The 26,261-nt window shown below is 39.4% G+C and overlaps 1 protein-coding gene across 6 annotated transcripts in view; it reads left to right on the forward strand.

Annotated features, from left to right (window-relative positions):
• Nucleotides 1-26,261, forward strand: part of mid2 (midline 2) — a 152,122-nt gene that overhangs the window by 32,033 nt on the left and 93,828 nt on the right. For 2 of the 6 annotated variants that reach the window (XM_084948332.1, XM_084948380.1), the window contains exon 1: nt 21,330-21,753. The exons of 1 other annotated variant lie outside the window; for it this stretch is intronic. The gene's annotated coding sequence lies outside the window, so the exon portion shown is untranslated. Of the gene's footprint in view, nt 1-5,153; nt 5,213-21,329; nt 21,754-21,805; nt 21,986-26,261 lie in introns of those variants that run through there. 3 more of the 6 variants (XM_084948371.1, XM_084948341.1, XM_084948360.1) reach the window with 3 other exon arrangements.

A 26,261-nucleotide genomic window follows, 5' to 3' on the forward strand; every position in this document is an offset into this window, starting at 1 on the left:
TGCAAAAATTTTATCGCAATATTTCATTTTCTTATCATTGCCCGACATTATACCGGTATTACCGTGAATGGTATGATATGGCCCAGCCCTAAGTGTGACCCTTTAGGGGTATTTTGTGGGAGATTTGGTTGGATTGCATGGTACCAAACTCCCAAAATCGTTTCCACATGTAGTTTTTGGACTTTGTTTTTGAGATAGAAGTAAAGAGTTAAAAACGTTAAAGTGGGGGGCGTCACTGCTTCATCTTCAAGTAGATCTGTTGAGCTTCCTTTTGGACATAGAAGGATGCTTTCTAGTGGACTTTTAGAAGGTTTCCTGGCACCTGAACCTCAAAGGAGACTCCAACTACACACAGAGCACAATGGAGTAGTTGACCACCGTTGTGGTCAAAAGTTTACATTTCATGAGCATGAATATAAATTTGGGCTTGGTTGTTTTAACTTTACCAATTGTGAAGCATGCATCTTTAATGACAATAATTGAGTGCACAAATTTGAATTTATTCTGGATTTTCTCTAATCCACACAGGGTCAAAAATATAGATACATGTATTATAAATACACCCCCACAAAAGTGGGATGACAGTTTGAGTCTTTCAGAAGAAGACTCAAATGGTCACTTTCAAATGTGAGGAAGGATGTTGCTTAGGATGTTCAGGAACATCCCAGGAACCTGGAGACTGGAAGTGAAGCCAGTTTTGCTTTGGCATGGACTGAGAGGGAGCCAGGAAGCACCTGCTCCAAAATCAACCTTCAAGCTCAACTGAAATTTTCAGCTGCTCACATGGATGAGCCAAATGCCTCCTGGAGAAAAGAGAAATGTTCAAATGAGACAAAGAGGCTTTCAAACCTATGAGCACTGTACCAACTGACCAGTATGGTGGTAGGGTCATGCAATGGAGCCGTTTTGCTTAAGTTGGCCTGAAACTTGGATACAGTTGGTGTTCCAACACGACAATGATCCCAAACACACATTAAAACTGGTTTTGGAATGAATTAAGCAGACTAATATTCAGCTTTCCCAAAGCCTCAACTTTAACCTTACTGAAAATTTGCATCAAGTGCTTAAAAGCAGAGATGGGCAGTAACGCGTTACTTGTAACGCGTTACTGTAATCTGATTACTTTTTTCAAGTAACGAGTAAAGTAAGGGATTACTATTGCAAAAACGGTAATTAGATTACCGTTACTTTCCCGTAGGAACGCTGCGTTACTGCGTTACTAAAACCGTGATTTTTTTGCGAGAATGTCTCATGACAATGACGTAAGCGAGTGCGACGTTTGTGACAACAGCTGTCTGCAGATCAACAATGGATCATATATCGAGTGCAGGAGAGAGTATGACCCTGCAGCGTTTAAAGCGTGGAAGTACTGACCTTACTTTGAGTTTGATTCCATAAAAAGTGACAAAAACATTAGCGTCCGTTGTGCGTGGGAAGAAAACTTCTTTTTACTGCGAAAAAAACCCTAAACAAGCACCGAGTGCGCTACGACGTAATGGGAAATTCACAGAGAAACTCGCGGATTCTTCCACTGACCGCTGCGGCACACCTGCACCAGGGTAAACCTCCGCCTGCTTTACAGGTGAAAATAGAGCAACAGGACCGCTAGTCTTTGACTTTATTTATTTTCTGCTGTGTTTTACTTGCATCTATTTGAAAGACTGTGTGTAAACACAAAAAATATTTTATTTTATGTGCTGGAATGTGCAGAAAATAGGTTTAAATGTTAAACAAATTTCTTCAAGTCAGAGAATGGTGCATATAATTTAATTTTTGCTTGATGCAGATTAAGATTAAAACTGATAAAACAAGTTTTAAAAAAGGAGACTTTTCCATTTGATTACATTTTGTATGATGGATTATGCAGAAAAAGTAGAACTGGGCTGAAAGATCTATCACTTTATCACCTATTCAGGTTGTAAATCGTGTTTTTAAAAAGTAACTAAGTAATTAATTACTTTTGAAAATAAGTAATCAGTAAAGTAACGGGATTACTTTTTTGGGGAAGTAATCAGTAATTAGTTACTGATTACTTTTTTCAAGTAACTTGACCAACACTGCTTAAAAGACAGTCCAATTAATGTAAACAAAATATAAAATGTCTGTCAAGAAGAGTGATAAAATATTAAGCCAAGATGCCAAAAGGTTGGTGATTGAAACCAAAAGAGTCTGGTCAAGGTCATTTAACCAAATTTTAATAATGGTCTATGTAGACTTTTTACTGTGTATGGATTGGGGAAAATCCAAAATAACTTCAAAATTGTGCCCCAAATTCTTAATTTTTACAATTATTGAGGATATATGTACAATCATTTCAACCTGGGAAAAGAGCAGTTCAATTAAATAATCCAAACCCCCCAATTACAGTGGCATTCATGTCCATGATGAGTAAAAGACTAAGTGTCCTAGTCAGCTGCTATTGCAACCCAAAACTTTGTACGCATAGAGAAAATCTAAGGATAACTGGATATTATCAATCAGTTGTATATTCCAGGATTTGCTTGCCAATGATATAAATTAGCATATAAATCGTACAGCAGAAAGGGTTTTTTATAAACCTTTTTTGCAGTCACAAATACATCCCATTAAAGTTTTACGTTAGCTGAGACGGCATGTTGAATGAAAATTATACATCAGTGTCAATTTCTTCCATTGTTTTTATGTCTTAATTACATCTGTTGCACTTAGTTTCTACACCACCTAAGGCTCCACAAGATTTGAATATTGTGCTACTTATGTACTACTGTCATTCATTGTAAGTGGGTATTATTTGGACAGAGGAAAACTCCAGTGCTACCACATTTATTTATTTATTGTGCACTGAAGCTGTTAAAATAATAAATCCTTCTCATCCATATAAATGTAGGCGATTCTCAGCCACAGTTAAGTAGCTGTAGCAGATGGTTAATTTTTGCACATATAGACTCTAAGCTTGCATTTACGAGTGTGAAAGTGAGTGCTAATTATTATATTTTAACAGAATAATGTTCATGTTAATGAACTCCAAATAGCATAAACATCCAGGGAAGTGTGTGCAATTTGACTCTTTACAAAATAAATGTCGACTGTCTTCAGCTATTGCAACGCAAATGTTTTTCACATTTGCTCAACAGTGTAAAGTTTGTAAGGGATTTCAGTGTTTCCACTATTTACTCATTCCCACAATATTTAAATTGGCTTGGCTTCAATGCGTATCTCTCTGTACATGTTAAAACAAATACTCACAAAAAATGTTGCAGTTTTTTTCATTTTTATTTAATTATGCAACTAATGATGACTCATACGGAATTGAAAGGAGATGAAAGCTCGTAGTATCACTTTGAAGGCAATTAGCGCGCCTGTTTGGTGCTTATTGTTTCTTCTAAGGTAAACAATAAGGTAAATTATTGCAGATTGATGCACATCAAGAGGAAGTGGGGGTGGTAGGCAACACTGGGAGGAGATATTGTCACACTGTCCATAATTAACTGTGGTTTTGTTAGCGTACCTCATGTTAATTTGTTATGCTCAATAATAAGCTGTATTGAGAACTAATGAATGCTTTCAGAGTGATTTATAACCATAATTCATTATTCAGGCTGCAGCAAATAAATCTAATCGACAAGTAAGTGGATACACGTGTATCCAGTTTTTTAGAATAGTTACTCTGAATCTCATTATGTTCTTGTCATTGAGATAAGGCAGGGTTTTTTTTTTTATATTTTACTCACTGTATAAATGTGTTTAAGTGACTGAGTTATGAGGGGAAAAAATGAGCATCACTATCAGTTCTTGTGATATATTGAGCATCTACAAGATTTGGATCAGCAGTATTTTCTTTTATATATTTATAATCTATTAATTCTTAATTTTCTTGTTATTACAAAATCTTCAGAATCCACATACTAGGCTTTGAAATCCCAAGATGTTTTCAATACAGCTGCTCAGCACAGTTTCTCCTGCCAAGTCCGCTTTCTGTCGCTCATGTGTGACTCACTGGAATCCCTCCTGAACAATGGGAACAATAGCTTATTAGGAACCAAATGATGGGCCATGTGTTCTGTTTTCTCAGATTAGATCTCCATGACAAAAAAAAGTAACGCTGCACCTGGCTAGCCCTGAAGTAAACAATGCAATACATCAATTGCCCATGATGGGACTGTTGCCTTTTTTTTTCTTTCACTACCTTCTGGTGTCAATAATTGTCCAGCTTCTCTAAAGCCACATCTCTGTTGAATTGTTGTTATTTATTTAGATGAAATCTGAAATTATGACAGGTGGCTTACCAGAAGCTTTGAGCAAATCTCTTCAGGTCTGTTAATAATTTCAGCATGTGCACGATGAGTATTCAATTTTTTTAATGAAACGTGAGATCCTTTTTAAAAACTTGTTGCACTTGATTTAACGCGCGTCTAATTTGTGAAGCACCTGATGGCTCAATTGTTTGTCTAGATGAAGTGTTATCTTGAATCCAGATTACAGTCACCATGTGTAATCGTTTAAATGAACTGTTTACTAATGACTGAGTGTGGTGAGGCCTAAGCAACACAGACTGCTAGGCAGACACAAAAACTTAAATAAGATCTGATCTCACAGAAATGTGAACACTTGTGGTGTTGTCTGAATGTTTGAAGGAAAGTGGCGACAGAGAAGCAACAACCGTCTATGAAAATGACTTTACAGGCCCGTTCATCTATCTTAAACTGAATAAGCACAAAGCCGAAAACTTGGAGGGCTACCTTATTTAGGAGTGACTGTTTCTTAGATAGTAGGCAACATGCCATGAAATAATGCATTAATCCATAAGGCTGTTTTGTCTATATAAATGTGTAGCTGCTGGAAGAATTCATTATGGAATCTCCAGCGCTATCATCTGCAATTTGTGCTTGTGTGTGTGCATCAGTTGCAGACTATTGCCAATCCTTGCTTCTATCCGCAGCCTACTGTGAAATTATTGTCTGTTTCTGACTCAGACAAGGGGTTTCATGCTAATCTGACTTGTTTTCTTGTTACCTTCCCCAACCTCCCTATTCCTTTCCGCATCCTGCTCATTGTCTGTTGCCTAATATTCCCCTTATTTTATGCTCATCCTTTCCTCTCCTTTTCCATTTCTCCCCATCTTTCGCAACCCCACACTTGCCCCCCTGCCCCCTTCTCTTTGTCTCCTCCTCAAGCCCATCAACGTCCACAGTGGTGCTGCTCGTTGCTAACTAGGCTGCCTCCAAGCCCACAGGTACGTCCCCTCCCCCTCCCCGCTTCCTCTCCCTCCTCCACTTCATGCTCTATTTTTAACTCCACTATCCAAGATCTTTTCTCGTGATTCTCACTCGCCAACCCGAACCCACATCTCTGTCAGCAGCTCTCTGTCATTCTAGCCAAGTGCTAGGAATCCGTAGGCAATTATCTGTTTATTAAAGCCCTTGCCTTTATTCTTACCTTTCTGTCTTTTCTGTCGAAGAACCGTTACCTCAACTTCACTTTGACCTATAAGAAGTGAGTGCTGTGTTATGTTTTCATAACAGCATTAGACATTCTTTTCAGCTGTTGAGCGCCTGTTCTCTCCTTCTAGGTTTGCTCAGGTAGAGGATTTAAAAGAGAGGGAAGTGACACAGAGGTTATTATTAAGAATCAAACACACAATGGAGAAGCCATGCTGACTCAAAATACTGGCTAAAGCTGACATGTGTTTTCAGAGGATGTGTTCATTCATGTCTTAAATGGTTTGCCTTGTTAAGCTGCCACCCTGCCCGAGAGCCTGGCAGCCTGGCAGCCATCTCAGCCCCCCCAACCAAGTGAAAACATAATGCACTTGTTGGACTGGAGCTGAAGTCTGGGGCCTTGTTAGATTCCCTCCTCAGACTCAAGTAATTTAAAACCAGTCGACTGGGTTTCCCTAGCGCATATTCTCATGACAAAAGCAGCTAACAGCACATAACTTCCCCCGGTGGATTAATACTGCATTTACAAAATTCTCTAGTGTTTGGAATGGTGAAGCATCTTAATTTCATTATACACAGTTTAAGTGGAAATGCAGTTCTCCCACGCTGGTGTTGAAGAATAGTTTTAAAGGGAGGGATATGAGAGGTTTTTTGCACCAGTAGCAAGATTTGTCTTTAATGAATTTTTCAGTTTCATTTTACAGGCTTTTCTTTAATAATTCATTGTAAGAAAAAGGAGAGCTGCTTTGTGTAAAAGAATATGTCAAAAGATTTGTATTTTCAGAAAATCTCTGTATTTCCATTGCAAACAAAAGCTTCACATCTCAGGAATCACAGGTATTTTGATATAGACCCTTTTTCTCCATCAGTTGGAAAGATTATAGCACATTATTGGTTGAGCACTTTAACGCAAATTTTCACTTAAAATGTTTATTTGTTGCTGTCCTTAGGCTCGTAAGGCTTCACAGAGTGGTGCAAACACAAAAAAAATCTGCTTCTGCAAAGATTTTTTTTTACTCATGAAATAGATTGGCTTCCATGGTTACCCTGTCGTTTGATGTGAAGCATTTAATATGATCCTGTCCAAGGTTGTCTTTGATACAAAAGGGAGGAGGAACAGAGAGATAAAAAGTATGGAAAGCCAGACTTTTTTCTGTCGGCAAACACTGTTTGTTTAATGATGACCTCTCAAGAACAGATTACACTTTAAATACCTTCTGACTTAAAAGACACATTTCCATTTTCTCCTCTTTGATACAGACAATTGAGAGGGCTGGCTATGTCTGAGGTAAACGACATTTTGTCAGCTTTAACTACACGGTCCAGCTCAGTAATAATCCTCGTCTGTGTTCCCAGACATGGCATTTAGGACTAAGGACAGTGCTGCCTTGCAGCATTCTTGTCTGATTTCCCCATGCAGAACCAGGTAGACGGCTATAAGAGAATCCATTTGTCAAACTCACGGTCTTTCACGGCTATAGACAGTTGCTGTCAAAGGAAGGCTTTTGAGTTATTATGTGCCTTACCAAAAGAAACAAGCAGCCTGTTTTTAGAAGAATTTTACACACATAAGCACTCAAAAGCACACACACATTAACTACCCTTCTTCCCACTTGCCTCCTGTCGTGGTAACACACTCTCTAAGCACTCACTCTTTGCCTGTCAAGGAGACATACTCTGCAGCAGATGCAAGAGGCCAAGCAGTGGCAGGCTGAAATAATGTAGACCATAACAGTGCCAAATGTGTGATGGTCTGTTCAGCACAGAGTCTAGGTTCTGAATGAACAGCAATCATTTCAGTGCAGTCCCATACTCTGACATAGTGTTTACACCTCTATCAACTTTCAACCTTTAACTCACTGTGACGGCGCTCTGCCTTGGCTGGGTCTGCAGTATGTTTCCCCCTGTTTGTCCCTCTGTGTTGCCTTGCAGCTTCCTGGTAGGCGGAGTTAATCAGTCCAACTGGGAGTACCTGGCTAATCTCCCTGGAGCATTTAATAGCTGCCTGTTTCCTCCTTTGTTGTCTCTCCATCCACCTAGCGCTCTGCTATTTCTTTGGTTGGCTGGTTATTATATAGATTTTTACACAGCACCATATACCTAACATTTAAAAACTGATCCAACTGCTACTGCATTAATAACCCCAATTAACACATCTCATAAGGTTATTCAATTTTATTTATTACATTTGGACATTTTTAGTGAAATAAGAGCCTGTGATTACAGTAATATATATTCAAAAGTCAAATAAAAGCACTTTCAGTGGTTTTGACTTTCAGGTGAAAGAACGACATTTGGGTAAGATGCTTGAACCACAGGAGTCCAGTCTCTCATCATACTGCTCTACTTTTGAGTCCCTCTTGTCTGCTCTCCCCATTTTTCCTCTGATGTCTATTCCTCACTCATCCTTATTTCGTTCTCATGTTTGCGGGCTTGACAAAATCATAAATATATTATTAAAACTACAATTTTTTTTTCTTTTTAGACTTTGCTTGCCTTTTTCTCTTCCATTACATTTATTCCTCTCCCTTTCCTCTTGTCTTATCCGTCCTCCCTCATCGAGTGTATATCTTCTGACAGCCAAGGTACCCTGCAGCCTGCCTTGGCCAGGTATAGCACTAGATGAAAGGTCTGTAGCCAGAGCTCTCTTTCAAAGATGCCTTCTGCTGCATCCCTGCTCTCCATGGAGTCTGAGTTGCTCCTGCCAGGCAGATGGAAAGAAAGAGGGCAAGGAGAGGAGACTAAGAAAGCAAGGAGGGAACGAAAGGAAGGGAAGAAGAGGAAAAGGGTGACGAAAAGATAAATAGAGAGTAGAGAGCAGAATCCTCAGACTTGCCTGGGTTCCAGATGTGGAAGCTGTACATTGTTTCTGTATATCATCAAAAAAGCTTGACATCCAGGTGAGTACAGCTAGAGGAAGTGATGCACCCCTTCTTTCACTCTGTCTCTAGTTTGAAGCTGCTGTTATACATCTTCACTCAGTCTGGACGCTGCCACAGGACATGAAGCTTTTTTATAAGGTTTCCTGACATGTTTTTCATCATCTGATGTTTTGGAGTCACACTGAAGTCTGAACTCAACTCAAGAAGTTACATCTTGTGCCCGAAACAAAATCCCGCAAGGTCAAATTTAAATGTCTTAATCAAATTTACTGTTCAAGTTGAGATTTGTGCCCTGATTGATTAGTTTAGACTTTGTTTTATGGGTTTGCTACAGTGTAAGAAATCTGCTCTTTCTCACATCGAATCCAAGGATGCAGTAGAGTTTAAATGTGTATAGAAAATAGTTCTCAAATTAGGAAAACTAGTTTATGAAGGCAAAATTAAGCCGTTTTCCTCTGGAATAATACCTAATTATATTATACTGCAGCACCGTATAATGTTGACAACATGTCGACATCAGTGTTAGCTATCAGCCTACTGCTCAGCCCCATGCTATGTACTTGAGCAAGCACACTTTTCATGCTGGATGAACTATAAAGCCATATTTACATAGTAAAAACATTAGATCTTCAAACTTGTCCCTCTTATTTATTTAAAGTTCGCTTGTCAGCAACTTCCCTATACATATTCTGCAGTCCAGAGATATTCAGCTGTGTACAACTACTGTGATACAACTGGACAGAAATATCAGCTGTTATGAGTTGCCTAAATCTATCACCGGTTGTTTATTGGGGTAATTGTTTGTGATTTTTTAAAAATGTAATTTATTTATTTAGCTGTCTGCCTCCTTAAGAACTCAAGTGGGTAAATTAATTTTCAAATAAAAAATTAAAAGCATGAAAGTTAAAAAGGAGAATTTGTTGCCACACAGAAAATGTGTCTTGTCAGTGCTCTATTGTGTCGCCATTTCATTCTGCTCTAGACCGTCTGAAGCCTCAGCATCTGAACACACATTGTAAGCCCAAACATTTATAAGCTTCTGTCCAAAAACTCATTGTTTCAAAATAATTGAAACTTAAAGTATGCCGTATATTAGGTTTACTGACAGAATGCAAGCGATTTATGTCCCAGATATAACCATCCTTAAAGACAATGTGATTGTAGGAAAGAGGCTGGTTCTTTGGTGTACCTACATAAATTTTATCTGAGGACAAATAGATAATGCCCTGTGGGTCTGGGCTGAGAGATTTAGCCTCAGTGACAGGCAATACTAAGGCAAGGCAGTGTGGGCAGTAAAACAACTGACAGTTGGTCATTACGAAAGACGCAGGTGGGCCAAAAATCAATCATGCCAAGACTGGCCTGGATGTTGACAGATGCCTGACATCTGTTTTAATGAAGAGCTGTGCTGGTCCACCGAGCGAAGAAGGGATGAGGGTAGGGGGTAAAAGGAAAAGGAGAAGTGTGGGGTTCTTGGCTTGAATTGGATGATGAGGTGTGAAGACGAAAATGGATCAGAAAATCAGCAGGAAAGAAAAAGGTTGAATAAGTGGAAAGTTGAGGATGGTATCAGCATTTCAAAGCAAGCCAGGCAAAAAGAAGATGGGAAGGAAAGCTACTTAAGGGCGGCCCAGATGAACAGTGCTCAAGAAATCTTTGCCCACACCTGAAATTAAGTTGTCATTTGATGTGTCTAGAGTTACTGTAACAGCACTTTACCACACTGCATGCAGTTTAAGAGCAGGTCAGACTCTGTTTTGACAACACCTTTATAGGCTATTTCATGGTGTCTGCTCTAACAGAATGAGGAAGTATTTCAAGTGTGAAATGCCACTAGCTTACTGGCCCACATTCAATAACTCAGAGCACTTGATTATTTATTTTTTTTAATAAATTTTCTACTCATTTATAAACATATATGTGTGTGCGTGCGTGTGTGTGTGTGCGCGTGTGTGTGTGTGTGTGTGTGTGTGTGTGTGTGTGTGTGTGTGTGTGTGTGAAGGTGAACTCTGCGGGAGAATGTCTGAATTGTAAATGCAGTTTTAATGGTTCACTGGAATTAAATTTAAATGGGCTGTGCTCTTGCAAAGGTTTCTAGTAATTTTACTGAAAAATAACATTGCTGGGTATAGCCCTTGTAACACATAATACCCATTTAATTTTAATATTAATATTGCCTTTTAAATTTAAAAAAAGTGTAATAAAAAAAAAGGAAATTATCTGCTAGAGAGAAAGGATTTGGTTTGGGTTGCTTCTCAGGATACAAAATATGTGTTGATTTCTGCTCACGTAACTAAAAAGTACCCCAGTTAAACTACGCACACATCACAGTTTATGATCTTTGGAAACACACACACAAAAAATGCTTCTTACAAATCTTTAGAAAGCAATTAAATCATTTGCTGCTTAGCTAAAAATTAGGCAATACAGAAAGTGAGTGTGGAATAGGAATAAAAAAATAAAGTCTAGTGGTTGTCGGGGATTTCCTTTCCACTACTACACCTGCATTTTTTTAGAGTCGTAGTGGAACTATATTTATATTATATTATATTTCCTCATAGAGTTCACTTCACAGGTACTGAGGGGAATCGCTTTTGTTCTAAACAGGGATTATACTCTGTTGGCGACAAAGGTGAAGACAGCAATAGTAGACACTATGGACAAGTAATTCCTGTATGCCTGAATGTGTAGTGGGTGTGTTGTAGTGCAGTGTAGTGTATAAACAGGCATGTTTGCGTAGTTGCAAAAAAATTGGCAGGCATGCGAATGCCCGCACTGAGCCTCGCACTCACCATCTGATGACAAAATCTGCAGCAATCGGAACTCAGAGTCGCATAGTTTCCCAAATATGGAGACTGTAACAGGCCTTAAGACCTACTGTATAACCATTTAGAGGACAGTCATTAATTATAAAAAAGGATGAAATGCAGGATCAGTCATGAATTGGGTGTAAACATTATCTTCTCTAGCAAATCAAGCTCTAACAACACATTTCAACATTGTTTGTTTATATAGATGTCTTTTTTAACATTAATGCTGAAAATTTTAAGATGTTTTTATAGTCATACTCCATTTACTCTGTTAACAATGGCCACAATCTTACAAATTGTCTTTTAAAAAATCATTTAGTCCACACGTATGTAGTAATTCTGATATATTACCCTCAAATGCCACGTAATGCAGCATCATTTGCTTTAATATACAGCTATTTTTTTTTCAGGTCACCTGAAAATGCCTTCCTTTGTGTCAGTAAATGCTACACTGCTTTTAATGCATACTACACGCTGCGATCTTTACTGTAGTGTTTATATTTATTTTATATTTATTGTAACTCAAAAATGTGATTTGCAATTTATTTCTTCTCCAAAAGGATACTCGGTCTGTTTTAGGCATCCCGTATTTCCTTTCCTTCCCACCTACCTCCATCTCTGTCCTCTACCTCTCTTCTTTCATCTCCTGCTTTAATCAAGCATCTGATCACAGGCCCAGGAGGATGAGGGATAATGAGATTAGGCCTGTACATGTTTACACATTCTGATTTACATTGAGCCTTCCCTGTCTTTCTCTGTCTGACCCATATTTCTCCTTATCCCTCCTTCGTGTTTTTGCTTTTCATGTCTCCAGTCGTTCCTCTCGGGCTCTCTATCCTTCCCTCTTTATACGCCTTCCTTTTGCTGCAGTATTGATGTGGATATACATTGTTAACTAATCATCAGTAATGTTATTTACTCTGTACCAGTGAGGTTTAAATCCCTGCACAGCTGTATTTGATTTTTGTACAAAGACTGATCCTATGTCAGTCTGTCAGTCACCTGTCATTTAATAGGGTCCTCAGTGCATCTTCCCGTCACATCACTTCCTAATTTAAGAATGAGAGAACCACTTGATTTTTGTACAATAGAATTATCCAAACTGGGGGGAAAATGAATTGTGGCAACTACTTAAATAATATATAAAAGGATTTACCAATCAGACTTATACAGGAAGCATAAGGTTTTTGTTACTGGATCATTAGTATCCTATCTGAAGAACATCTGGATCACCCAGGAGACGTGGCATACTTTTTTTTTAACATATCTGATGAGATATGTTACTGATAAAAGTTAAGAAATGCTTCAGTTTGGCATTCTTTAAAGATTTGTTATGAGACATGTAGTGACATGTAGTGAAAATGCCACAAAAACAAAACAAAAAAACATTTTTTTTTCTTTTAAATTGACTGGGCCTTTATAAATATAAATGCCTAAATGTATAATATTTCTAAGTACAGACGCTTAACTAAAGTATGATCAACTGAAAAGACCAAATCATAAATTCACATTTTAAAACTATAAATAATTTTTATTAATCTGAGAGGACTTTTTATTTCAGATGGAAGAAAAATGCAGGCAATAATACAGTAATGTTTGGTGTGAAATAATCTGGTATTATACTCAGAAAAATCTCACATCTTACTTTCTCCCTTGTTTGTCAAGTCTTTTCTATGCTCCACTAGGTCACCACAAAGTAAAATGCATAATATTGATGGCTCTGCGACAGACATCAACACCCGAGTAATATAAAAAGGGGAATTTGGGACCCACTAACGGCAAAGAGCTAATGCCTTCTGCATCTGTGTTGCACTCTGTTTGACATTAATGTCAACAAACATGAACAAGTCGTCTTCTGTAGGGGGAAAAAAAACTTGGATCACTGTGATACAGTGTGCTAATAACACGTTACTAGTATAATGTTAAACCAAAACAACTTGTTGCATCATTAGATTAAAATACAGCAGCTTCCTTGATCCTACAGGTTCTGACAGCTGCCAACGAGGTGCATGTTCCCGAACCGAGCAGCTACTCAAGCTGAGAACACCAATGTGACATTAGGGAAACATATTTTTAAAGCTGGATTTGACTCGGGATTCTCTTTAAAGGTCTCAGACAGCCATATTAATATGAAACCCGTCAGATGAAACTGGCTAAGTGTTAGCAGTGCAGTTATAAAACACCGCTATGGCTTACAAAAAGATAGTTGTCGGGTACTGTAATTAACATTATATTTTTTTGACTGTAGTTTTTTTTCTTTTTTCTAGCTTTAACTACTATTTTTGTTAAATATAGTGGACAATTAATGGCAGTAAAACTCCTTGCTTTTGGCTTTAATGTTCATTTCACATAGAAAGAGGGTTTTTTTTTTAGTTCAGTCACCTCCTATAATGTATATATGGGCTTTTTATTCCATGCTACAGTCTTTCTTAATCAGACATGTTTTACTTTTGGCTCAAATGGTTATGCAGTGGAGTCCAAAAACTCCTGAATGCATCTGAATTCTGCATTCTGTACAACAATATCTAATATATTAGAAATGCATTAGTGGCTAGTTAAGCACTATAATTATAACAAATAGTTGTAAGTGGCCATAACCAACTATTTAACTATTTAAAACAAAAGGCCTATTTAGTGTCATTGCAAATTTTATACAGTAAACACTACTTTTTTTTCTCTACTCAGTAGTATCTCTTTGATTTCATCAACTGAAGATGAACTGTGTATCATGTGAATCACTAATGGGCTAATGCTCGACTAAAAGAGTGTGTCAAGAATGTGCTAGTTTGCTTTCACTCAATCTAAGTTGTTTGCAAGAAAGTCGTATTCACTCCTAAGTTTGCTGTCTGTCCAGGAACAGCCTGTATTCCGCTCCAAATTGTCTTGGTGTGGAGCCAGAGGCTAAAGACACACATGTACACACAGCTGCTGCAATTCAAGCGACACAGCATTATATTTTAGTGAGTGGTCAGTATGCTTTCATTTTACTTTACACAGCTAGCTCACATCTAGTCTGCTCATACCAGCTGTAGTTCAGACGGGTGAAATCTGCAATATTTACATCAAATGAAATCGAGGAGGTAGTGCTCCTGGAACATAATTACGTTAAGTCAGCATACTTTCAATGGATGTGATTTGGCAGCACTTGTAGAGGCAGTAAACAATATCCATTAACATTTGGCTAAATCACCAGAAGAATTATATACAGTGTTTAACCGGGAGGTTCATGCTCTCTCCTCCACAAATATAAAGTGCTGACATTTGAAATCCAAAACAACTCCAACTCTCTAATTAAGGTTTTTACATTTCTTAAGGAAAAACAGCATCCTTGGCGATAGCTCTGTGAAGGTGAAGACTGAATATTTTCAGCCTGCCTCTATTAGTAAAAAGTATCAGATATGAGATGGCGTGACTAATGGAAAGCTGATGGCGCAATTCTACACCCAGCAACTGATTTGTTTACACCCTCTGAGTGTTTATTGATCTGTTTATGCTGGTCTGATTTTTAAGTTGGCAATAGGATGCCCAGAAGAAACCATTTTTAACTTGAGTTATGAGGTTAGTGTTGCCATAGTATTGCAAGAGAACTGATGCATTTGTTGTCAAGTGAAAGAGAATTTCCTGAAAATATTCACAGTACTATACTATACCTCACTAGGCTTAGAGTGGGGAATTGTAATCAACCAAGTAATGATTACAATTCAATAACTGCTATGGCTACTGCGCAGTGTGTATATTTATACACCCCCAACAGAAAGAAATTCATGTGGGCACAGAATGCTAATAACACTGCATCACTCTCTAGAGTTGTCTGCACTGGGACAAAGATTCCCATGTTCTGAAGGGAACAAAGGTTTTTATGTCTCTGTGAGTGAGTGTTTCTCCTGATCACTTCATGTTGCTGCAGTACACAGACAGGCTGGTGCTGTACAATAAGTCCCTGATGAGCTGTGGTGCTGGGAGTGGAAAAAGGAAGAGAAAGGAAGAGAAGAGCTGATGCATTTCCTCTGGACACACACTGTTTGAGGGTGTTGCTGATTTGTCATGCAAGTGTGCACTTCGAAGTGTGTGCATGTGACTGATGCACATGCGTACACACACACACACCAATACACCCACATAGACACACGCGCACACACCACAGGCATTGTTAAATTCTACTGCTGATGGTAACTTGATATGTAATAAGTCCCATGCATGGGCCAGGGCAGCACAATAGTGAGGCCAAGTCTCCAGTGGTTGGTGTGTTTACTGTCCAAGGCAGCCTCAGTCATCTAGCCTGCCCTTATTCTGTTACTGGCACTTTGTTTTTCATACAAATTTTCATTTTCTGAGAAAATCCGCTCTATTCAAATTAAACGCTGCTTTATTTAAGTTTTTTTTCCATTCAAGTACTTGGTATTTAATATATTTATGAGGCATTTGGGCCTTTTTTATTTATTTTTTTAGACAGGATATTGTAAAGCAGCCAGGAAAATGGGGAGAGATGGTGGTTGGTCGAAGGCACCCGGACCACTGCAATGAGGACCATAGCCATAGGTGCTCCACATCGCCATTCATTTCTAGTATTTGAGTCATTTTCATTTTACTGTTTTATTTCAGAATCATATCCAGTAAAGTTATCAATAACTTCCCTCCTATATGTAAGTAAACTCAGAACCCACATGTGGATGGTAGGTGGAGGTGGGGCTGTTATATGAATAGCAGTCAGTAGCATCTAGTGATTTTTACATAAAGGCAAGCAGAGACCATGCATCAAAGAGATAAACTGAACCAGATGTCTTGTATTCCTATATGCTGACACCCTCTCTGCATCTTGTAGCACTCTCCCCGGACACATTCACCTTACTGCACACACGTTCCTGGCAGGTTTACTCTTTACAGGGAGACTAAAAATCCGAATGAAAACTTACGGCGTATTATCAAAACAACTGGTAATTCAGTCAACAAATTATTTTTCATAGATGCCAATCTGATGATGGCAGAACCTGCACTTGTCTGTTCAACTTGCCTTTTTTATTAAACCAGACATGGTAGAAGTTGATGATCGCTCTCTCCATTTAAGGCTTTCATTGCTAATGTGCTAAAGGGGTTATTAAATGTTTCTTCATGGGACAATTTCTTCTACATCACTCATGTTAGCCAATGTGAATAGTAAGAAAAACTTACTTCTTGATTAATCACAGTATAGTTCAGTGATTTTCTTGCTACTGTTTTGTGCAATGATGCACCGATTATAGCAGTGAAAGCAGAGCCAGAGACAACTTGCCTAGTATGCTGGTGACCTGTCTGTCTTCTGCCTAAAACCATCCACATTTTGCATGCAAACAGCTAAAGATAAACATAAATATTTTGCCTCTCAACTAGAAAAGTTCCAGCTTTTGTTAATGGGGCACAGACACATCCATAAAAATGACAAAAACTATAAAGTCTAATGGCTCGGAGTCAAGCTAGCTTCAGGAGGCAATAACTGTGGCCATAAGATGGAAGTAATTTAAAGGATGGATGCAAACAGACAACATGAAATGCTTTAGGGAAGAAACCTTTATTTGAGATGTAAGGCAACAAATCTCTTTCACTTTGGTTGGTTTTAAATTATGTCTGTTTTTAAATTTCACAAGGAAAGTACTGCTGCCTTGCTTGCCCCGATGGAATGCCATTCATAGCAGTTATAGAGGTGGCTGCAGCACATGGGAGACCAAATGTGAACTAACCAAATGTACTAAAAACTTCTAATCATAAAGGTGCAACAATAAACATCAAAGAAAATGTGTTCTGACTGCAATAGCAACCTCAAGCTATCTATATTTGGTGAAGGACTAGGGGTTGTATATTTGCTGATACAGTTTCCGTAATCACATGGGAGTGTGGTATAATAGCAAGTGAGGCTCAGTGGCTAATGGAAAAACAAGAAAATGGCTTGTAACAAAATATCAATAACAATCCCCTGACCACTCACGGCACACGAGAAAAGAGCTGCTTTACACACACTCTAAGTAACTGTACATTAGTGCTTTCCAGCCCACAAATTGCTGAGTTCATTTAGAGTACTCAGTGCTAAAGCTGCCTTCTGTGCAGATGACTGCCACTCTCACAAAATTTAGATGTCTACGTGGTCAGTGAGCAAAGACAGCACTGACGGGTGCCTGGGGCTGGATCCAGGCTTAGTCTGTGCAGTCAATCAGCCAACTATTCTGTCAGGCTCAAAGGGTAAAAGACCTATTAAAATCCAAAATACCTCTGCTGGGAATTAAACTAATATTCACTTGTAGCTGTCTCTAACCACGTGCTCAAGAAAGAGTGTTTTTTTTTTCTTTTTTTTAAATGAATTTCAAATATACCCATACAGGGGATTTAGATAAGGGTGAAAAGGAATTGTGCAATAATCACATTTATAAAAGTAAATAGAATCTTTTTCCCAGAAGCGCAGGTGTCTGTTGGAGTAGGGGTGGGGACGGTCGGGAGGTTCAGGTTGGCATGTGTGCATCAGTGACCTCATATGAACCTTACAGTCCTTATAGCAAGAATAGGCCTATGACTGATATCATCTGACAGACTGTACAGAAACTATAACCAGATCTGATCCGTGGTGACTATCCTATGCTCTAAATATGGCCGCATGCAGAAAAAAGCTTTCTTTAAGTGGACTCGCTTGTGTATTACGGTCAAATTCTGTGTCAGAAAGGCGGTGTTTAACTACACTGAAGGAGGCAGCATTATGGATATGAGTAATACATATGCATTGACTGGTCCTTTTAATATTTTAATTAAAAGGGGATTCATTTACATTTTAAAGGAATAATATACACACTCTAATGATATTATCAGAAGGTGGGAGAATATTAAACTAGCTTCCATACTCTAGTCATGGTCTAATCTGATTTGCTCAGATAGTCTGCTCAAACTACAGTAAGCTAGCTCAACGGCTTAAGTTGAATATGAGCTTTCCAAACTAGCTTATCCTTTACAGTGTTGGGGAGTAACGGAATACATGTACCGCCGTTACGTATTTAAAATACAAAATATGAGTAACTGTATTCCGTTACAGTTACCGTTTAAAAAGGTGGTATTCAGAATACAGTTACTTTGTTGAAATAAATGGATTACACTGCGGTACTTTCCTGTTTCATTTTGTCGCGGGTCAGGACTGTTTGGGTTTTGTTTGACAGCTACGTTCTGTTGTTCCAGGCGGCAGCGTTACGGTTGCCATGGTTACAGGGCGACGCTCTCTCTCTCTCTGCGACTGTGTGTTTCCTGGGTGAGAGAGCGCCTTTTCGTTGTTGTTGTTGTTGTGCTAAGCTAACAGGCAGAATGCTACAAGCATAGCTCTAAAGAATGTAGCATCATGGGCAGCGTAGTCCGTGTTGCAGGGAGAATGGACTGCCATACACGTTATGGGTCTGTGAGCGCGAGGAGCGAGAAAAAGGGGAGTGGAAAGGTACGAGTTGTCATCGAGCAAAAACGGGAGCTGGAAGCATGTAAATATAATAATAACCACTGTAGCCAAGAAGAGAGCCTGACGAGCCCAGTTGTAAGTAAGCTATTAAGACTCGACTGTACACTGTGTTCGTGTTTTCCTCCGAAAACAATAAGTTCCGTTGCAGCAGTCTTTCAACGCCTCTCTCTGTCTCTTGCAAGAAAAGTTGACCCACACAACAAAGTAAAGCTATTTTTCGGCTACGAGCCGACAGGGACCCCGCCGTATTAGTCAGAGGTCCCTTTACTACAGTTCGGAGTCGCGGACCTTCAGTAATAGTAATAAATCACACAGCAATAGTACATTCACGTTGTTGTAAAAAGCATGATAATATATTAAGTATTCCAAAGTATTCAGAATACGTTACTGTCATTGAGTAACGTAACGGAATACGTTACAGAATACATTTTGGGGCATGTATTCTGTATTCTGTAATGGAATACATTTTAAAAGTAACCTTCCCAACACTGGAATCCTTTATAGCCTAGTATTGTTGTTTTTGTTTTTAATAAAATTTAGTGAAAAAACAAAACTTTTTTGAATACCAAATCAATTTACCTTCAGCAATGAAACAATATGGAGTCTCTGGCTCAGTTTTTGATCTGTTTTTCTCCATAACTTTCTACCATTTGTGTTTTCTAAATGACAAAAAAGAGGAAATGTCATTGAAAAAAAAAAAAGTCATACTATCAATAGAAACCCCATGAAATGTTATATATTCTATATCTGATATTAGTCTGGAGTTATTAGACCTAATGGTACAAGTTAAAACATATATTATTCACTGCCTGAGTTATTAAAGCAGAGAAATATAAAACTATATACACCGCGGTAGATGAACACAGGGAGGTAAAGCATCCTGACACTGAAGAGTGACTGCTCTGCCCCTGACTGCCCAAACTCAATTTAACTTGTGCTTTTACACTGTTTCCCAATCATAACAAAATCTGATGACTTTCTTTGTATTCATGATATACCATATTAATTTACTGACTTTCTGTTTTAAATAATGCTGTTACTCCTTGCTTGCTTTAAATTTTAAAAATCTGAATTTAAATCCAACTGGGTCATTAAAAAGCTTTATGCTATCTCTTTTATCAAACTAAATACCATTTGATTTGTTTGTCCGGAAACACCACCTTGACACCACAGTGACAATCCAGTATCTTGTTGAAAATCAAGCCAAGATAGACGGATAGACTCTGCCTTATAGTGCAGAGCACATGAGCTGAATGACACTCACTGGCCAGACGCGGACACAAGGACAGGCTTTGGGGCAGGCTGTTATTAAGACAAGAAAAGGCTGGACATCTGTGTTTGTAGATATAGTTAATGTAGACAGACGGGTAGCAAACTTGCTCTTAGACGCATTGTGGTATCACTTGTTGACAGTCAGAGAGCACACCTGCTTGTCAGGCCACACCTTGTCCGATACTGTTTACCGAAAGCAGCCTTCCTGCTGTGTAAAGCCACAGATTTTTCCCTGTACTGTTAATCTGGAAGACAGCTGTTACATGTTTTTTCCTATTTCAGAAATCTGACTGTAACACTTGAATCTTAGTTGCTTCTTACTTAGCTTCATGCTTCCTTTGATAACAGTTGGAAACAAAATGTTGGTATTGTCTTAATCATTAATCAGATGAAAAACAGTTGCAGTGGTAGAAGTAACTTTTCAAAGCACTGCATCCTTTGCGTGTAGTGTCTCACTCTCTCTCTCGCGCGCACGTTCTCTTTTGTAAAGCACCGAATAACATTTACATCAGTATTACATTATTCTGTTTTCGCCTGTGCCTGTCATTATAGGGCAACCTCAGTGTGTGTGGACACAATGCAGAGAGCAGCACACAGGAAAGAAATGGTATTACAAGCAGTGTTAGGTCAGACAGGTGCAGGACATAGCTGGCAGAGGGAAGCAACCACATAGGAGAGAGCAGCCTGCTGGAAAGCTCTGCAGAACCTCTTAACCTCTGCATTGTTTCCAAGCCCACAGACACACACATCAAAGCAGCACAACACACACCTGCAGGCACAGACAGCACACCCACCTCTTTGGAACAAAGTTAGAGCAATAGTCTGGCATATTTTTGGCATGTGCTTCTCCCTTGTGTATGATGTAGAAATACGAAAGCAATGCTGCAATAACAATATGGGATATATACAATTAAGCACAAGACACAGCATGATGCAGGAGTATTACTCACGTTATAACACTGGCTTTTCTTGGGGTGGCCTCACAAACACACACACACACACACACACACACACAATCTTGTAATTAATCCAGGAAATTAATGTGTGATACATCCATTTTCACGAACCACTTTTGCTCAACTTGAAATCTATGAATATTCTAATTGCTGCCTTTGGGCCTTTTTGCAGTCGAACTTGGCGCTACTTATTGATAACAATGAAGGATGCGCGATATTTAATATGTGGGGTCCGCTTTTATTACTCGGTGTTGCATCATTTTCAAGAATTTATATATATAAAAAATATGAAGCGCGATTGTGGGCATTAATTCAGTTTTCGTACAGGCTGGAAATAAAAATGCCATCGTTTGTCACGGCATTACCCGTGTATGACCTGAGTGTCTGACCCACTGTTACTGATCAGGTAAGTTTGCTTCTTGAATCGACAGTTTGTTGCCCACTCGAGCTTTGATCTGATTATCCAATAAAATGTGTAAAACTGTGACGCGTGGTCTGCCGTTGGAGCGCACACTGAGTTAGTTATTAGACGTGTTACTACTGGTGCCCAGAGCTGTTCAGCTTAACGCACTGAAGCCTCTATCTGCTGCCTTTCGCTTTTTGTATTGTTCGAGTAGGAGGAGCCGCTTTCCTGTGATTGTCTGCCTCCCTCCCATCTCTCTTTCTCTCTTTCTCTCTGTCTCGCTCTCTTTCCCTCTCTCATTTTTCCAAAGTTGAATATTCCAATTGCCTGGGAGCTCTCGCCAGCGGAGCGGTGCAGCCCACTGACTGAAAGGCACCGGACTGGTGTTTTTGCTTTGCGCCGCGCTGTGCGCTTTGTGGAACAGACGTGAAGGAGTACTCTTCAATACCCCGGCTCGGCTCATCCCCTCCCTGTCCACCCTTCTGTGTTTCTTCCGAATTCGTTTCGGGGCTTCTCTCAAGATGACAGAAGAAAAGAGAAGTGGGCATGTAAAGCTGGTAGGTGTCTGAAACCCCTCCCCTCCGCGCTCAGAGGTGTCTGACTCGGTCTATCTGTGTGGGGGTTCAGGTTTGTGGGAACGCTCAGACAAGCCGGGGGAGAAGAAGCGCCCGGAAATAGAAACGGGAACCGGTGGTGCTTTTCCCAACCATCTATGGGATTTTTCTTTACGTGTTTGTGTAAGCTTTCTCTTGAATGGAACCGAGTCATACGCGCACGAACATGTCTGAGGTAGGCTGCTGGTAATAATGCTCAAACTTAGACATTAGTGCTGGGACAGGTTTTCTCAGAAGCTTCCACGTCCGTGTGTCCCCATCTGATAATATAATGTACGTGCAGATTTGTGTATGTGGCAGGTTAAGGCAACAGCAGTGTATGCACTCATTGGTGGTCTAACATTAGTTTAAAACGGCATTTTTTGCTTACGAGGGTAATTTAGGGGGAAAGATGGGTAAATAAAGCATTTACGTAGTGTGCTCCAAAGTGCCTCTAACTCCCATCAGAGCTTAAGATAACCGAGCTTTAGTTTGGATACCCCTGCTGCGCATATGATGGCATACTGTTTATTAGAGTGATTCAGCTTCAGAGAGTCTTGTGTTATGGTTATGTTTATTTAAAGGGTTTTATAGGCTCATTCCGCTAGCTGTAGTGTATCCATGAAATACAGACGCTCGAGATCTTTGCAGTTTATCTTGTACCGGGGTGAATGATAGACTATAAACAAGGGGTCCTTATTGCATCCTCATGCTTTTCAGAGCAATAGAGATTCATCCAAGCGAGAAACATCAACCTGATTTGTTTTGAAAAATTTGTGGAACTCTCTGGTAACCAGTAATGAACCCGATTGAAATAAGTTTTTTCCCCTATTTTAAATGCCATTTTTGTAGCACTCTCGCTAAGAGAACATTTTTAACATTAATAGAATTTCTTTTCTTTTTTAAATCTCTATACTTTGATGGAAATATGTGTGCTACACTTACACAAATGAAGCCTTTACTTTTTCATTTTATCTAAATCCAATCTCTGCCACCGAGTAGCACTGAAGGGAACTTGTGCCCCAAAATTAATAGCCCAACAAACTGGGATGAAATACGCAGACAACAATGTGTTTAAGTGTCGCTACATATCGTTCATCTCACGCGGTGCTAAATGCCAAACATTATCCTGGACTTCTAATAATCCTGCTGAGCTCAGCTGACAGCATGAGGAAATGTGCTTCTTGTTAGGCTGCTGAAGTGTTTCGCAGCACTAACAAGTAACTGCTGTTATGTGATAGGTGCCTGTCAGGTCATACGTCTGTAGTAGTTTGCGTCGTTTTTCTTCAACCTTTACTCGAATCAGTCCCTCCGTGCTGAATCTCAAATCCTGCTTTCCAGATTGCTACTCACTGCCTCTCCACTCACCCTCTCTGTGCCTATGCCACCAGTTTGCGTGAAGCAAAACCACAATAGGGTGGACTAAAAGCTGAAACCCAATCAGGCTTTTGCAATTCCTCTAGCAGAAGTTTTCCCAGTTCTTTTTTTTCCTCTTAAACCCTTGGCGCTGACTGTCTCCTGCCATTAGACAACATGGCTCATCAGACTGATTACACATCAGCATACTCATGTACGCTTCCATCTCAAACAGACAAGAATGCAGTTAATGCTCCTGGCTGCTAGTTACACTCTCAAATGCCATGTGTTCACTTTCCTGACTGATTTTCTATCTTTAGGATTGTTTTCCTGTTTCTCACTTTATCACCCTCCCCCTCTTCCTTCCTCCCTTCCCTTCTTATTATTTTTCTCCCCTTGTAACTCTTTCTATCTCAGAGAAAAAGTGAGTGTTGTTCCCTGTCGGTACGGGAACCTACATCACAAAGCTCACTGTTATGCCTGCTTTACTTTCTATCAGCTTCTTTTGCTTAGGCTGTTGTGTATACATTTCTGTCTATTCACTGTGAGCAGCCAAAAGAATTAAAAGAAAGGTGGTAGATTTAAAGAAGCATTGTTGTCCAGTGATGCATGTTGTAAGATTGAATTTAATGGATCAAGGGAGATGCAGCAAGCATGATTCATTCAACAAGGTTTAATGGATTAGGTCGTGTAACGGTCATGCCTTGGATTTGAAAAAGCTCGACATTGCTGCTGCCAAAAAATATGGACAATATTGGTACCGGAGCCACCCCTGCAATGCTGAGGGTTAGTTCACTTAATGTGAGAATAGAGCAGTAGACGTGTTTCTCTTTGTTTTTACTTCCTAATGTGCTGAATTTCTAAAATACTTCTGATTGTCCTCTGGCCATTTTTTCATTTCATTTCAAGTGATTTGTGAGTTATATGGTATTTCTTTAAAGTCACTAAAGCTTTGAAAATCATTGGAGACCAGATTTGTTTTCATCAGTTTAGAATGAGCCCTGTTAGGTCTCCTTTGATTTTAGAGATTGCAGCAGTTGCATGTCAAGCCCAGATCACCTTGATCAGATTTTGAATTAGCCCACCTGTTAATCTGAAGTTGGTATAGCTGCCAGTAATATACCTTAAAGCACATAACTTCATCTGAGCTACATGACAGACAGTAAGTGGTAGCTTGTACCATTTTGTGCGTCTGCACAGAGGTGGCCAGCTTTGTGCAGTCGAGGGATATACGGAGTGAAGCCATGCATCTGAACTTGGGATGTTTTAAAATCCCCTCTGCTCTTTTGTTCCCTTCAGCGTTCCAGCTTTCTGCAACAAATCTAGAACACAGCAATTCCACTAATTCTCTAAAACAGTTCAAATGAATCATCTTAGCGAGCAGACATGGCCCACTTAATAAACTGTGTGCTCCTGAGTTTCTACCTTCAGCTGTGTTGTTTTTGCACATATGCGCAGTAAATGAGCTGAGAAAACAGTTTTGTACTGGCAAATGTTGGGCCAAGGTTTAGGTTTAAATAGCCTGCTATACATTTCAGTTATTGCTTTATGATTTTTTAAAGGTCTTTTTGCGTGTTCATTTTGCACTAGTAATAACACCCTAGAGGATATGCTGTTGTGATGGGTGCAAAAGTGATGGGTTGGTAGCACTGAAGTAAGCATAATCACAGCATCAAATGCACTTCAGGGTGCCATTAACAAAACCACAGGAATCTGCAACAAGCACCTATGTTAAATGGAAAGTGTCAAAACAGGTGAACTAGCAGGGCCTGCTGCCCATTGTTTTAGAAGAGAAGCATGCTGTTGATCATTGTATATCAAATGATAACAAAAAAAGATGTGTGTTGCAATGAATTTTTAGTTCTTCCTTTGCCTCTCTCCCACTGTACAGCTGTTCAGTTTCTTCACATTATTCATATTGGTCAAAGGCCAGATAAATCTTGTGGAAAAATTACTCACTTGTGTAGTTGTAGCTACAGTGAGGGCAATGGGGATTGAAATTAACCATGCATATGTGAAGGTGGTGGTAATTAGTTGTAAAGAGTAGAGGGACCGAGTGAGACTAAAAGATTGCCAAGTCTGACTGCGGATCATTCATTAAAGAAAATAGTTTCTGTGTGATATAGCATTGATCTGCGGAATAAATCGTGGAGTTGAGACCTACATCGCATGGATGGATGTATGGTGTGACAGATTGCCTCCTGTCTTTGTCTCCAGACTCCTTTGATCTCTTCAGTGCACTCAGTGCAATGAAGGTCCCTGCCAAGGGAGGCATAGCTTGTCTCCCAGATATATTTGCTCTGCATGTAGATCAGCAAAGAGTACTCATGCATGGCACCCCATTGCTTAACTTTCTTCTCCCGGCCAAAATGCCGTTTTATTCTTATGCTCGCATGAAAGTCCTGCGGTGCCATCTAGGTGCTCTACTATAGTTTTGTTAATGTTATATCTTAACACAGGCAGAGGAGCTTCTGTATTGCAGTGCTAGCACAGGGAAAAAAGCCTTGGTAATCTAAAACAGTGCACTGTGCTGTTGAAACAAAAATGACTATATAGAAGGTTACATAATCACAAAATTGTGGCTACAAGTGTTGGGCACACTTCTGTAAAGTGCTGAATTGTGTGCTTGTGTGCTGCTGTTCAGTGCCCCACTCCACTGTCTTCATTTGGTTAACTCTGGTCTGGCAAGCATCAGTATATATTCTGTGGCGGGAGGCATCATAGACGTTAATTAGTTTGCATTCAAGAACCCATCAGAGCTTCAGTTCAAATATATTGTCCATCCTTATCATTATGTGAGCTCCAGCCCATACTTTACAGACTTGTCCAACCTCCAAGCGTTTCATCTATAACTGAGCCTTAGTGGATGATTTACAGACTAATATCTCAGAGCTAACAGATTGAGCTTATGAGCTTTTGAGTTAAACTTGAAAATATGGGCAAAACAAGTCTTGAGTGGTGAGAGAACTTAAACCTCTGGCTGCTCGCACATGTAAACATGTATTGTGCCAAATTCTATATGCAGTACGTAACATGAAGTGCCAAGTCCCGTCTTTATATTCCTCCTTCTGTTGGCAATGTCCATGCTTGTATTTTTTTCTGTCTCTGTGTCACTT

Source organism: Perissodus microlepis, chromosome 2 (genome assembly GCF_051167445.1).
Source record: "Perissodus microlepis isolate ML-2025 ecotype Zambia chromosome 2, ASM5116744v1, whole genome shotgun sequence".
In the NCBI taxonomy this organism is placed as follows: Eukaryota; Metazoa; Chordata; class Actinopteri; order Cichliformes; family Cichlidae; genus Perissodus; species Perissodus microlepis.